This window comes from Arachis hypogaea, chromosome 4 (genome assembly GCF_003086295.3).
Source record: "Arachis hypogaea cultivar Tifrunner chromosome 4, arahy.Tifrunner.gnm2.J5K5, whole genome shotgun sequence".
Classification (NCBI taxonomy): Eukaryota; Viridiplantae; Streptophyta; class Magnoliopsida; order Fabales; family Fabaceae; genus Arachis; species Arachis hypogaea.
In genome coordinates this window covers 68340961-68357150 of record NC_092039.1, presented here as the reverse complement: position 1 = coordinate 68357150, position 16190 = coordinate 68340961, and the positions used below count along the sequence as shown (strand labels likewise).

Below are 16190 nucleotides of genomic sequence, written 5' to 3'. Positions count from 1 at the left end.
GCTGTACCTCAAGTTTCAATGCAATTACTATTATTTCCTATTCAATTCTCTTTATTCTTATTCTAAGATATTCGTTGCACTTCAACTTGATGAATGTGATGATCCGTGACACTCATCATCATTCTCACCTATGAACGCGCGTGATTGACAACCACTTCCGTTCTACCTTAGGCCGGGCGCATATCTCTTGGATTCCTTAAACAGAATCTTCATGGTATAAGCTAGAGTTGATGGTTGCATTCATGGGAATCCGGAAAGTCTAACCTTGTCTGTGGTATTCCGAGTAGGATTCCGGGATTGAATGACTGTGACGAGCTTCAAACTCCTGAAGGCTGGGCGTTAGTGACAGACGCAAAAGAATCAAGGGATTCTACTCCAACCTGATTGAGAACCGACAGATGATTAGCCGTGCTGTGACAGAGCATTTGGACCATTTTCACTGAGAGGATGGGATGTAGCCATTGACAACGGTGATGCCCTACATACAGCTTTCCATGGAAAGGAGTGACAAAGAAGGAAGAAGGAAGAAGTAGGAAAGCAGAGATTCAGAAGGAGCACAGCATCTCCATACATCTATCTGAAATTCCCACCATGGAAATACATGAGTAACTTTATCTTTATTTTATGTTTATTATTTTTTATTGATTTTCGAAATTCCATAATCAATTACTATTCGCCTGACTGAGATTTACAAGATGACCATAGCTTGCTTCATACCAACAATCTCTGTGGGATCGACCCTTATTCACGTAAGGTTTATTACTTGGACGACCCAGTACACTTGCTGGTTAGTTGAACGGAGTTGTGTCCGCACATAGCAAAGAGCCATAATAATGATTCCATACAATAACAAAGAGTACTACATTGATGTGATCACAATTTCGTCCACCAAGTTTTTGGCGCTGTTGCCGAGGATTGTTCGAGTATGGACAACTGACGGTTCATCTTGTTGCTCAGATTAGGTAATTTTCTTTTCAAAAACTTTTTCAAAATTTTTCTTTTCTTTTTCGTTTTTCCAAAAATATTTTTGAAAAAAAATTAATAAAAATCCAAAAAAATTAATAAAATCATAAAAACTAAAAATATTTTGTGTTTCTTGTTTAAGTCTTGAGTCAATTTTTAAGTTTGGTGTCAGTTGCATGCTTTAAAAATTTTTCTTGCATTTTTTGAAAATTCCATGCATTCATAGTGTTCTTCATGATCTTCAAGTTGTTCTTGACAAGTCTTCTTGTTTGATCTTGATGATTTCTTGTTTTGTGTTGTTTGTTGTTTTTCATGTGCATCTTTGCATTCATATTTTCCAAGCATTAAAAATTTCTAAGTTTGGTGTCTTGCATGTTTTCTTTGCATTAAAAATTTTTCAAAAATATGTTCTTGATGTTCATCATGATCTTCAAAGTGTTCTTGGTGTTCATCTTGACATTTATAATGTTCTTGCATGCATTAAGTGTTTTGATCCAAAATTTTTAAATTTTGGGTCATAATTGTGTTTTTCTCTCTCATAATTAAAAATTCAAAAAAATCAAAAATATATCTTTTCCTTTTTTTCTCTCCAAATTTTCGAAATTTTGGGTTGACTTGGTCAAAAATTTTTAAAATTAGTTGTTTCTTACAAGTCAAGTCAAAATTTCAATTTTAAAAATCTTATCTTTTTAAATTCTTCTTCAAACTATTTTCAAAATCCTTTTCCTTATTTTTATATCATATTTTCGAAAATATGCTAACCATTAATGTGATTGGTTCAAAAATTTGAAGTTTGTTACTTTCTTGTTAAGAAAGGTTTAATCTTTAAATTCTAGAATCTTATCTTGTAGTTTCTTGTTAGTTAAGTCATTTTAAAAATTAAATCTTTTTCAAAATGCCTTTTTCTTAAAAATCTTATCTTTTTATCTTATCTTTTTCAAAATTTTATCTTTTTCAAAATTTGATTTCAAAATATCTTATCTAACTTCTTATCTTCTTATCTTTTCAAATTTAATTTTAATATTTTTTTTAACTAACTATTTGACTTTTTGTTTGTTTCTTATCTTTTTCAAAACCAACTAACTACCTATCCCTCTCTAATTTTCGAAAATACCTCTCTCTTTTTCAAAAATTCTTTTTAATTGTTTTAAATTTTAATTTTAATCATATCTTATCTTTAATTTTCGAAAATCACCAACCACTTTTTCAAAATTATTTTCGAAATTTTCTATCTCTTTTCTTATTATATTTAATTATTTATTTACTAACACTTCTCTTCACCTCTCTTCATCTAAAAATCCGAAACTATTCTCCTTCACTCTTCTCCCCTTTCTTCTTCTACTAACATAAAGGAATCTCTATACTGTGACATAGAGGATTCCTCTTCTTTTCTTGTTTTCTTCTCTTTCATAAGAGCAGGAACAAGGACAAAAGCACTCTTGTTGAAATTGATCCTGAACCTGAAAGGACTCTGAAGAGGAAACTAAGAGAAGCTAAATTACAACAATCCAAAAGCAACCTTTCAGAAATTTTCGAACAAGAGAAGGAGATGGCAGTTGAACCCAATAATGATAATGCAAGGAGGATTCTTGGTGATTTTACTAAGCCCACGTCCAAATTTGATGGAAGAAGCATCTCCATTCCTGCCATTGGAGCCAATAATTTTGAGCTTAAACCTCAGCTAGTTGCTTTAATGCAACAGAACTGCAAGTTTTATGGACTTTCATCTGAAGATCCTTACCAGTTTTTAACTGAGTTCTTGCAGATTTGTGAGACTGTTAAGACGAATGGAGTTGATCCTGAAGTCTACAGACTCATGCTTTTCCCTTTTGCTGTAAGAGACAGAGCTAGAATATGGTTGGATTCACAACCTAAAGATAGCCTGAACTCCTGGGATAAGCTGGTCACTGCCTTCTTGGATAAATTCTTTCCTCCTAAAAAACTGAGCAAGCTTAGAGTGGATGTTCAGACCTTCAAACAAAAAGATGGTGAATCCCTTTATGAAGCTTGGGAAAGATACAAGCAGTTGACCAAAAGGTGTCCATCTGACATGCTTTTAGAATGGACCATATTAGATATATTCTATTATGGTCTATCTGAGTTTTCGAAAATGTCATTGGACCATTCTGCAGGTGGATCCATTCACCTAAAGAAAACGCCTGCAGAAGCTCATGAATTAATTGACATGGTTGCAAATAACCAATTCATATACACTTCTGAGAGGAATTCCATGAATAATGGGACACCTCAGAAGAAAGGAGTTCTTGAGATTGATGCTCTGAATGCCATATTGGCTCAGAACAAAGTGTTGACTCAACAAGTTAACATGATCTCTCAAAGTCTGAATGGATGGCAAAATGCATCCAACAGTACTAAAGAGGCAGTTTCTGAAGAAGCTTATGATCCTGAGAACTCTGCAATAGCAGAGGTAAATTATATGGGTGAACCTTATGGAAACACTTATAATTCATCATGGAGAAATCATCCAAATTTCTCATGGAAGGATCAACAAAAGCCTCAACAATGCTTTAACAATGGTGGACGCAATAGGCTGAGCAATAGCAAGCCTTTTTCATCATCTTCTCAACAACAGACAGAGAATTCTGAACAAAACACTTCTAATTTAGCTAATGTAGTCTCTGATCTGTCAAAGGCCACTTTCAGTTTCATGAGTGAAACAAGATCCTCCATCAGAAATCTGGAGGCACAAGTGGGTCAGCTGAGTAAGAAAGTCATTGAAACTCCTCCCAGTATTCTCCCAAGCAATACAGAAGAGAATCCAAAAGGAGAATGCAAGGCCATTGATGTAATCAATATGGCCGAATGCACAAGGGAGGAGGAGGACGAAAATCCAAGTGAGGAAGACCTCCTGGGACATCTCTCAAGCAAGAAGGAGTTTCCTATTAAGGATCCAATGGAATCTGAGGCTCATATAGAGACGATAGAGATTCCATTAAATCTCCTTCTGCCATTCATGAGCTTTGATGACTATTCTTCCTCTGAAGAGGATGAAGATGTGATTGGAGAGCAAGTTGCTCAATATTTAGGAGCTATCATGAAGCTGAATGCCAAGTTGTTTGGTAATGAGACTTGGGAATGTGAACCTCCCTTGCTCATTAGTGAACTAGATACCTGGATTCAGAAAATTTTACCTCAAAAGAAACAAGATCTTGGCAAGTTCTTAATACCTTGTACCATAGACACCATGACCTTTGAAAAGGTCTATGTGATCTGGGGTCAGAGATAAATCTTATGCCACTCTCTGTAATGGAGAAGCTGAGGATCATTGAGGTACAACCTGCCTTGTTCTCATTACAATTGGCAGACAAGTCATTGAGACAAGCTTATGGAATAGTAGAGGACGTGTTAGTAAAGGTTGAAGGCCTTTACATCCCTGCTGATTTCATAGTCTTAGACATTAGGAAGGAAGAGGATGAATGCATCATCCTTGGAAGACCTTTCCTAGCCACAGCAGGAGCTGTGATAGATGTCAACAGAGGTGAATTAGTCCTTCAATTGAATGGGGACTACCTTGTGTTTAAGACACATGGCCATCCCTCTGTGACAAAAGAGAGTAAGCATGAAGAGCTTCTCTCAGTTCAGAGTCAAGAAGAGCCCCCACAGTCAAACTCTAAGTTTGGTGTTGTGAGGCCACAACCAAACTCTAAGTTTGGTGTTAAGACCCCATATCCAAACTCTAAGTTTGGTGTTGGGACTATACAACATTGACCTGATCACCTTTGTGGCTCCATGAGAGCACAATGTCAAGCTATTGACATTAAAGAAGCGCTTGTTGGGAGGCAACCCAATTTTATTTATCTAATTTTTATTTTATTTTATTTTATTGTTATTTTGTGTTTTATTAGGTACATGATCATGAGGAGTCACGAAAAAAATCATAAAAATTAAAAACAGAATCAAAAACAGCAGAAAAAAATTCGCACCCTGGAGGAAGGACAGACTGGCGTTCAACGCCAGTAAGGAGTATCTGGCTGGCGTTCAACGCCAGAACAGAGCATGAATCTGGTGCTGAACGCCAGAAACAAGCAACATTCTGGCGTTTGAATGCCAGAAATGTGCCTTGAGGAAAGATGGCGCTGAACGCCGTAACAAGCATGGAACTGGCATTCAACGCCAGAAACATGCTACACATGGGCGTTGAACGCCCAGAACATGCTTCACATGGGCGTTGAACGCCCAGAACGTGCATCACCTCGGCGTTTAAACGCCAGAATGGTATGCAAAGGCATTTTACATGCCTATTTGGTGTAGGGATGTAATTCCTTGACACCTCAGGATCTGTGGATCCCACAGGATCATCTCAGGATCTGTGGACCCCACAGGATTACCTCAGGATCTGTGGACCCCACATGATCCCCACCTAACATATTCCCACCTTACCTCCTAATCCTATTTCACTCTTCCCCATGTCACACTTCCCATCAACTTCAATCTCTCTTCCCAATTACCCCCTTCACCACTCACATCCATCCACTCTTCCCCAAAAACCCCACCTACCTTCAAAATTCAAAAACACTTTCCCACCTAAACCCACCCTAAATGGCCGAACCTACCCTCTCCCATTTTCTTATATATACCCTTCCATTCTACTTCATTTTCACACAACACAAACCCCCTCTTCTATACCTTGGCCGAAACCTACACTCCCCCTTCTCCTCCATCTATTTTTCTTCTTCTTCTTCTTCTTCTTCTCTTCTTTCTTCTCTTGCTCGAGGGTGAGCAATATTTTAAGTTTGGTGTGGTAAAAGCATAAGCTTTTTGTTTTTCCATTACCATCAATGGCACCTAAGGCTGGAGAATCTTCTAGAAAAGGAAAAAGGAAGACAAAAGCTTCCACCTCCGAGTCATGGGAGATGGAAAGATTCATCTCCAAAAGCCATCAAGACCACTTCTATGATGTTGTGGCAAAGAAGAAGGTGATCCCTGAGGTCCCTTTAAAGCTCAAGAAAAATGAGTATCCGGAGATCCGACATGAAATCCGAAGAAGAAGTTGGGAAGTCATAACCAACCCCATGCAACAAGTCGGAATCTTAATGGTTCAAGAGTTCTATGCCAATGCATGGATCACTAGGAACCATGATCAAAGTATGAACCCAAGTCCAAAGAATTATCTCACAATGGTTCTGGGGAAATACTTAGATTTTAGTCCGGAGAATGTGAGGTTGGCGTTCCACTTGCCCATGATGCAAGGAGATGTACGCCCCTACACTAGAAGGGTCAACTTTAATCAAAGGTTGGACCAAGTCCTAATGGACATATGTGTGGAAGGAGCTCAATGGAAAAGAGACTCCAAAGGCAAGCCAGTTCAACTAAGAAGACTGGACCTCAAGCCTGTAGCTAGAGGATGGTTGGAGTTCATTCAACGCTCCATCATTCCCACTAGCAACCGATCTGAAGTTACTGTGGATCGGGCCATCATGATTCATAGCATCATGATTGGAGAGGAAGTAGAAATTCATGAAGTCATCTCCAATGAATTCTACAAAATAGCCGAAAAGCCCTCCACCATGGCTAGGCTAGCTTTTCCTCACCTCATTTGCCATCTATGTTACTCAGCTGGAGTTATCATAGAAGGAGACATCTCCATTGAGGAGGATAAGCCCATCACCAAGAAGAGGATGGAGCAAGCAAGAGAGACCCTCCACGGATCTCAAGAGATGCATGAGGAAGCTCATCATCAAGAAATCCCTGAGATGCCTTAAGGGATGCACTTTCCTCCCAACAACTATTGGGAACAACTCAACACTTCCTTAGAAGATTTGAGCTACAATGTGGAATAATTAAGGGTGGAACATCATGAGCACTCCATCATTCTCCATGAAATAAGAGAAGATCAAAAAGCAATGAGGGAGGAGCAACAAAGGCAATAAAGGGACATAGAAGAGCTTAAGGACATTGTTGGTCCTTCAAGAAGAAGACGCCACTAAGGTGGATTCATTCCTTGTTCTTATTTCTTTCTGCTTTTCGGTTTTTATATTGTGTTTATCTATGTTTTGTGTCTCTACTTCATGATCATTAGTAGTTAGTAACTATGTCTTAAAGCTATGAATAAATCCCATTAATCCTTCACCTCTCTTAAATGAAAAATGTTTTAATTCAAAAGAACAAGAAGTACATGAATTTCGAATTTATCCTTGAATTTAGTTTAATTATATTGATGTGGTGACAATACTTTTTGTTTTCTGAATGAATGCTTGAACAGTGCATATTTTTGATCTTGTTGTTTATGAATGTTAAAAATGTTGGCTCTTGAAAGAATGATGAACAAAGAGAAATGTTATTGATGATCTGAAAAATCATGAAATTGATTCTTGAAGCAAGAAAAAGCAGTGAAAAAGCAAAAAGCTTGCAAAAAAAAACAATTGGCGAAAAAAAAATAATAGAAAAAGAAAAAGCAAGCAGAAAAAGCCAATAGCCCTTAAAACCAAAAGGCAAGGGTAAAAAAAGGATCCAAGGCTTTGAGAATCAATGGATAGGAGAGCCCAAGAAAATAAAATCCAGGCCTAAGCGGCCAAAACAAGCTGTCCCTAACCATGTGCTTGTGTCATGAAGGTCCAAGTGAAAAGCTTGAGACTGAGTGGTTAAAGTCGTGATCCAAAGCAAAAAGAGTGTGCTTAAGAGCTCTAGACACCTCTAACTGGGGACTCTAGCAAAGCTGAGTCACAATCTGAAAAGGTTCACCCAGTCATGTGTCTGTGGCATTTATGTATCCGGTGGTAATACTAGAAAACAAAGTGCTTAGGGCCACGGCCAAGACTCATAAGTAGCTGTGTTCAAGAATCAACATACTTAACTAGGAGAATCAATAATACTATCCGAAATTCTAAGTTCCTAGAGAAGCCAATCATTCTAAACTTCAAGGGAAAAAGTGAGATGCCAAAACTGTTCAGAAGCAAAAAGTTACAAGTCCCGCTCATCTAATTATAATTAATATTCATTGATATTCTGGAATTTATAGTATATTCTCTTCTTTTTATCCTATTTGATTTTCAGTTGCTTGGGGACAAGCAACAATTTAAGTTTGGTGTTGTGATGAGCGGATAATTTATACGCTTTTTGGCATTGTTTTTAGGTAGTTTTTAGTAAGTTCAAGCTACTTTTAGGGATGTTTTCATTAGTTTTTATGTTAAATTCACATTTCTGGACTTTACTATGAGTTTGTATGTTTTTCTGTGATCTCAGGTAATTTCTGGCTGAAATTGAGGTACTTGAGCAAAACTCTGAAAAAGGCTGACAAAAGGACTGTTGATGCTGTTGGAATCTGACCTTCCTGCACTCAAAATGGGTTTTCTGGAGCTACAGAATTCCAAATGGCGCGCTCTCAACGGATTTGGAAAGTAGACATTCAGAGCTTTTCATCAATATATAATAGTCCATACTTTATTCGGGAATTAATGACGTAAAGTGGCGCTCAACACCAAGTACATGCTGCTGTCTGGAGTTAAACGCCAGAAACACGTCACAACCCGGAGTTGAACGCCCAAAACACGTTATAACTTGGCGTTCAACTCCAAGAGAAGCCTCAGCTCGTGGATAGATCAAGCTCAGCCCAAACATACACCAAGTGGGCCCCAGAAGTGGATATATGCATCAATTACTTACTCATGTAAACCCTAGTAGCTAGTTTAGTATAAATAAGACTTTTTACTAGTGTATTAGTCGTCTTTTGACCACGTTACATCTTTGGTCTCAGTTTTGTTTTATTCTTCATCTTAGGAGGCTATTGATCATGTTTTGGGGGCTGGCCATTCGGCCATGCCTGAACCTTTCACTTATGTATTTTCAACGGTGGAGTTTCTACACACCATAGATTAAGGGTGTGGAGCTCTGCTGTACCTCAAGTTTCAATGCAATTACTATTATTTCCTATTCAATTCTCTTTATTCTTATTCTAAGATATTCTTTGCACTTCAACTTGATGAATGTGATGATCCGTGACACTCATCATCATTCTCACCTATGAACGCGCGTGATTGATAACCACTTCCGTTCTACCTTAGGCCGGGCGCATATCTCTTGGATTCCTTAAACAGAATCTTCGTGGTATAAGCTAGAATTGATGGCGGCATTCATGGGAATCCGGAAAGTCTAACCTTGTTTGTGGTATTCCGAGTAGGATTCCGGGATTGAATGACTGTGACGAGCTTCAAACTCCTGAAGGCTGGGCGTTAGTGACAGACGCAAAAGAATCAAGGGATTCTACTCCAACCTGATTGAGAACCGACAGATGATTAGCCGTGCTGTGACAGAGCATTTGGACCATTTTCACTGAGAGGATGGGATGTAGCCATTGACAACGGTGATGCCCTACATACAGCTTGCCATGGAAAGGAGTGACAAAGAAGGAAGAAGGAAGAAGTAGGAAAGCAGAGATTCAGAAGGAGCACATCATCTCCATACACCTATCTGAAATTCCCACCATGGAAATACATGAGTAAATTTAACTTTTTTTTATGTTTATTATTTTTTATTGATTTTTGAAATTCCATAATCAATTACTATTCGCGTGACTGAGATTTACAAGATGACCATAGCTTGCTTCATACCAACAATCTCTGTGGGATCGACCCTTACTCACGTAAGGTTTATTACTTGGACGACCCAGTACACTTGCTGGTTAGTTGAACGGAGTTGTGTCCGCACATAGCAAAGAGCCATAATAATGATTCCATACAATAACAAAGAGTACTACATTGATGTGATCACAATTTCATCCACCAAGTACCTTGAATTCTCTCTATCTTTAATGAATCTTGTATTCCTAGGAGTGGAGGATCCCTGAGAGTTAAGGTTCGGATAATATGATGAGATCCTTCTTTTACTCTTTGATTAATCCTTGAATCCTTTATTTGCACAGAGAGCTTTTCAGGTTGACAACTCTAAATGCTCTATTTTCAAGGCAACTCTTTATAGTGGGCATTCAATCGGTAATCCCGGGCCAATTGCCCTAAGTTACCGGCTGATAAGGCACCATTTGGATCTAATTATCCGACCCACTCCTTGATACGTTCGTACCACAAACATATAGTTAAAGATTTTAAGTTTCCAGCCATCGATGTCCAAAGCCTCTTTGGGCTTTTAAATGCTTTGTCTCAAGGGAACTCTTGATGGTGGGCTTTCAATCGATAATCCCAGACCAGTTAGCCTAAGTTACTGGGTGATGAAGCACCCCTCGGTTCTAATCGCCCAAGTCCTATCCTTGGACAATCACACCACAGACACATAACTGGGTTCTTTAACCATTGATGCTCAAAGCTTTGCAACTTTTGATCTTTATCTTGATTTTTCTTTGTTGTTTCTTTTCTCTCTTTATTTTTCTTTTTTTTCTTTTTCAATTCAACTTCAAGGATTCTTTTCTCATGGTAAAAAATCTCATAATACCTCTCTAAGCCTCAAGCTCATAAGGAATCATCCTTCCTTTTTATACACGATCATTAACCCTTTTAGCTCAATCCATGATTATCACACTTAATGCACTGCCACTTATTATTAGAGAACTTTTATTTGTCAAATTCAACTTTTCTCCATCCAAGCAACTTGATGAGCGGATATTTTATACACTTTTTCGGGGGTAATTTCATGTAGTTTTTAGTATGTTTTAGTTAGTTTTTAGTATATTTTTATTAGTTTTAGGAAAAATTCATATTTCTAGACTTTACTATGAGTTTGTGTATTTTTCTATGATTTCAGGTATTTTCTGGCTGAAATTGAGGGAGCTGAGCAAAAATCTGATTCAGGCTGAAAAAGGACTGCTGATGTTGTTGGATTCTGACCTCCCTGCACTCGGAATGGAGTTTTTGGAGCTACAGGAGTCCAATTGGCGCGCTCTCAATTGGGTTGGAAAGTAGACATCTAGGGCTTTCCAGAAATATAATAGTTTATACTTTTCTCGAAGACAAACGACGTAAACTGGCATTTAACATTAGTTCCATGTTCCATTCTGGTGTTAAACGCCAGAAATAGGTTGCAAATTGGAGTTAAACGCCCAAAACAGGTTACAACCTGACGTTTAACTCCAGAAATAGCCCAGGCACGTGAAAAGCTCAAGTTTCAGCCCCAGCACACACCAACTGAGCCCCAGAAGTGGATTTCTGCACTATCTATCTTAGTTTACTCATTTTCTATAAACCTAGGTTACTAGTTTAATATTTAAACAACTTTTAGAGATTTATTTTGGACCTCATGACATTTTAGATCTGAACTTTGTACTCTTTGACAGCGTGAGTCTCTAAACTCCATTGTTGGGGGTGAGGAGCTCTGCAACGTCTCAATGAATTAATGTAATTATTTCTGTTTTCTATTCAAACACGCTTGTTTCTATCTAAGATGATCATTCGCACTTCAATATGATGAATGTGATGATCCGTGACACTCATTACTATTCTCAATCTATGAATGCGTTCCTGATAACCACCTCCGTTCTACCTTCGATTGAATGAGTATCTCTTGGATTCTTTAATCAGAATCTTCGTGGTATAAGCTAGAATTCATTGGCAGCATTCTTGAGAATCTAGAAAGTCTAAACCTTGTCTGTGGTATTCCAAGTAGGATTCAGGGATTGAATGACTGTGACAAACTTCAAACTCACAAGGGTTGGGCGTAGTGACAAACGCAAAAGGATCAATGGATCCTATTCCATCATGAGTGAGAATCGACAGATGATTAGCCGTGCGGTGACGGCGCACCTGGACCATTTTCACTGAGAGGACGGATGGTAGCCATTGACAACGGTGATCCACCAACACACAGCTTGCCATAGGAGGAACCTTGCGTGCATGAAGAAGAAGACAGGGGGAAAGCAGAGATTCAGAAGACAAAGCATCTTCAAAACTCCAACATATTCTCCATTACTACATAATAAGTATTATTTAATCCATGCTCTCTTGTTCATTTGCAAGTCAACTGATATTTATAATTGATATCCTGACTAAGAGTTACAAGATAACCATAGCTTGCTTCAAGCCAACAATCTCCGTGGGATCGACCCTTACTCACGTAAGGTATTACTTGGACGACCCAGTGCACTTGCTGGTTAGTGGTACGAATTGTGAAAAGTGTGATTTACAAATTCGTGCACCGAGTTTTTGGCGCTGTTGCCAGGGATTGTTCGAGTTTGAACAACTAACGGTTTATTTTGTTGCTTAGATTAGGAAAATTTTGTCTTTTGGGTCAGAGTCTTTTATTTTCTTTTCAAAAATTTTTCAAAAATATTATTTTTCTTTATTAATTTTGAGTTTTTCTGTGAGTTTAGTGTCATGTTTTAAGTTTGGTGTCAATTGCATGCTTTTCTTCATCTTTCAATTTTTGAATTGCATGCTTTTATTTTCCTTTAAAAATACCTTTTTAAAACATGTTACATTTATAGCTCAGTTGGCTAGATCATTGTGCTTGTGTTCTTGGTAGTTGGGTATCTTCCTTTTAAAACTTTTTCAAAAATAATTTTTCTTTGATTAAATCTTGTGCCAAAATTTAATTTTGGTGTTCTATCTTCATGTTCTTGTTGTTCTTGTGAGTTTTCAAAGTGTTCTTGAGTCTTCTTTGTGTTTTGATCTTAAAATTTTTAAGTTTGGTGTTCCTTGGTGTTTTCCCTCCAAAATTTTTGAGAACAATGAGCATTAGATCTAAAAATTTTAAGTCTTGTGTCTTTTATGTGTTTTTCTCTTTCATCATAAAATTCAAAAATAAAAATATCTTTTCTAACTATTTTTAAGCAAATATTTCGAAATTTTTCAAAAAAAAATTTCAGATTTCAATTTCAAAATTTTATCTTATCATATCCTTTTTAATTTTTTTTTAAAAATCATATATTTTTCAAAACTTCCTAACCACTTTTTCTCTCTCTTCATTTTTCGAAAATTCTCATAAAATATTTTCAAATTTTTTTATTTTTATTTTATTTTTTATTTTATTTTATTATTTCGAAATTTTTTTAAATATAATAAAATAAATAAAATAAATCCACGTCATCTCCCTTTCTCCATCATGGACCTAAGTGGAAATGAACAGTCCAGAAGAACCCTGGGGTCATATGCTAACCCCACTACTGCTTCATATGGGAGTAGTATCTGTATACCCTCCATCAGAGTCAGTAGTTTTGAGTTGAATCCTCAGCTCATTATCATGGTGCAGCAAAGTTACCAGTATTCTAGTCTTCCACAGGAAGAACCTACAGAGTTTCTGGCACAGTTTCTACAAATTGCTGACACAGTACATGATAAGGAAGTAGATTAAGATGCCTACAGATTATTACTGTTTTCATTTGCTGTAAAAGACCAAGCTAAGAGGTGGTTAAATAACCAACCTAAGGCTAGCATAAGGACATGAAAACAGTTGTCAGAAAAATTCCTGAATCAATATTTCCCTCCAAAATGGATGACACGGCTAAGGCTGAACATCAAAGGCTTTAAACAAAGAGATAATGAATCTCTTTATGATGCGTGGGAGAGATACAGAGAGATGCTAAGAAAATGCCCCTCTGAAATGTTTTCAGAGTGGGTGCAGTTAGACATTTTCTATTATGAGCTTATAGAGAAAGCTCAGATGTCTTTGGACCACTCAGCTGGTGGATCTATACACATGAGAAAGACAATTGAAGAAGCTCAAGAGCTCATTGATACAGTTGCCAGAAATCAGCATCTGTACCTAAGTAGTGAGTCTTCCATGAAAGAAAAGGCTAAAACAGTAACTGCTGAACTCAGTCATGCAGAACAAGTTACTAAATTCAATCAGCAATTAGATTTTCTAACAAAATAGCTAGCCGAATTCATGGAGATACTACAAGACACAAGAATGGCTAATATAAACATGGAAGTACAGTTGAAGCAAACAGAACAACAGTTATCAAAACAAATAAGAGAAGAGTGCCAAGCAGTTCAATTAAGAAGTGGGAAAACATTAAATACCTCACTTCAAGGCAATATGAAGCCAAGAAATGAACAAACTACTACTCAAAATCCCTCTGAGGATAGTAAGAGCCCAGAGAGGAATAATTCTGGCGCTCAAATGCCAAAAAAGGGTGGAGAGCTGGCGTTAAACGCCCAACCAATGTTCAGTTCTGGCGTTCAAACACCAGAAACAAGTAAGGAGTTGGTGTTGAATGCCCAAAGAAAGCTCAGTTCTGGCGTTCAAACGCCAGAAATAGGTAAGGAGTTGGTGTCCAACGCCAATCCAGCTTCCAACTCTGGCATTCAAACGTCAGTGGGAGATTAGACACATACAAGTACTGATAGCAACCCCTCTAAAAAGGCTTCTCCAACCACATTTGTAGGAAATTAACCTGCAGCAACTAAGGTTGAGGAATACAAAGCTAAAATGCCTTATCCTCAGAAACTCCACCAAGCAGAACAGGATAAGCAATTTACCCGCTTTGTAGACTATCTCAGGACTCTTGAAATAAAGATTTCGTTTGCAGAGGCACTTGAGCAAATACCCTCTTATGCTAAGTTCATGAAAGAGATCTTAAGTCATAAGAAGGATTGGAGAGAAACTGAAAAAGTTTACCTCACTGAAGAATGCAGTGCAGTCATTCTGAAAAGCTTACTAGAGAAGCTTAAAGATCCCGGAAGCTTCATGATACCATGCACATTAGAGGGTACTTGTACCAAGAAAGCTCTATGTGATCTTGGAGCAAGTATCAACCTAATACCTGCATCCACTATCAAAAAGTTTGGTTTGACTAAAGAAGTCAAACCAACCTGGATATGTCTCCAACTTGTTGATGGCTCCATTAAATACCCATCAGGCGTGATTGAAGACATAATTGTCAAGGTTGGGCCATTTACCTTTCCCATTGACTTTGTGGTGCTGGAAATGGAGGAGCACAAGAGTGCAACTCTCATTCTAGGAAGAACTTTCCTAGCAACTGACCGAACCCTCATTGACATCCAAAAGGGGGAATTAACCCTGAGAGTCAATGAGGATGAGTTTAAGTTGAATGTTGTCAAAGCTATGCAGCATCCAAACACCCCAAACAACAGCATGAGCGTTGATATTATTGACTCTCTGGTGAAAGAGGTCAATATGACTGAGAGTCTCGAATTAGAGCTAGAGGATATCTTTAAAGATGTTCAGCCTGATCTGGAGGAACCAGAGAGAATAATAGAACCTCTGAATATCCCTCAGGAAGATGAGAAACCTCCTAAATCCGAGCTCAAACCATTACCACCATCCCTGAAATATGCATTTCTGGGAGAAGGTGAGACTTTTCCTGTAATCATAAGCTCTACCTTAGAGCCACAGAAAGAGGAAGCACTAATTCAAGTGCTGAGGACACACAAAACAGCTCTTGGGTGGTCCATCAGTGATCTTAAGGGCATTAGCCCAGCCAGATGCATGCACAAGATCTTATTGGAGGATGACGCTAAGCTAGTGGTTCAACCACAGAGGCGGCTGAATCCAACCATGAAGGAGGTGGTGTAGAAGGAGGTCACTAAATTACTAGAGGCTGGGATTATTTATCCTATTTCTGATAGCCCCTGGGTGAGCCCTGTTCAAGTCGTCCCTAAGAAGGGTGGCATGCCAGTGGTTCATAATGAAAAAATGAACTGGTTCCTACAAGAACAGTTACAGGGTGGCGTATGTGTATTGATTACAGAAGGCTCAATACAGCTACCCAAAATGATCATTTTCCTTTACCATTCATAGACCAGATGTTAGAAAGACTAGCAGGTCATGATTACTACTGCTTTCTGGATGGATATTCAGGTTATAATCAAATTGCAGTATATCCCCAAGATCAAGAGAAAACAACATTCACATGTCCATCTGGAGTATTTGCATACAGAAGGATGCCATTTGGTCGGTGCAATGCACCTGCAACCTTTCAAAGGTGCATCCTCTTTATTTTCTCTGATATGGTAGAAAAATTTCTAGAAGTCTTCATGGATGACTTTTAAGTATTTGGAGACTCATTCAGCTTCTGTCTTGACCATCTAGCACTTGTTCTTAATAGGTGCCAAGAGACTAACCTGGTTTTAAACTAGGAGAAATGTCACTTTATGGTGACTGAAGGAATTGTCCTTGGGCACAAAATTTCGAACAAGGGAATAGAGGTGGATCAAGCTAAGGTAGAGGTAATTGAAAAATTACCACCACCTGCCAATGTTAAGGCAATCAGAAGCTTTCTGGGGCATGCAGGATTCTATAGGAGGTTTATAAAAGATTTTTCAAAAATTGCAAAACCTCTGAGTAATCTGCTAGCTGCAGAC

At 38.0% G+C, this 16190-nt stretch overlaps 1 non-coding gene across 1 annotated transcript; it reads right to left on the bottom strand.

Moving 5' to 3' along the window:
* Positions 1–2911: 2911 nt before the first annotated feature.
* On the bottom strand, positions 2912–3015 carry LOC112798438 (small nucleolar RNA R71). Its single transcript, XR_003200049.1, has one exon. It is a non-coding gene; the product is annotated as a small nucleolar RNA R71 (small nucleolar RNA).
* Positions 3016–16190: the final 13175 nt, after the last annotated feature.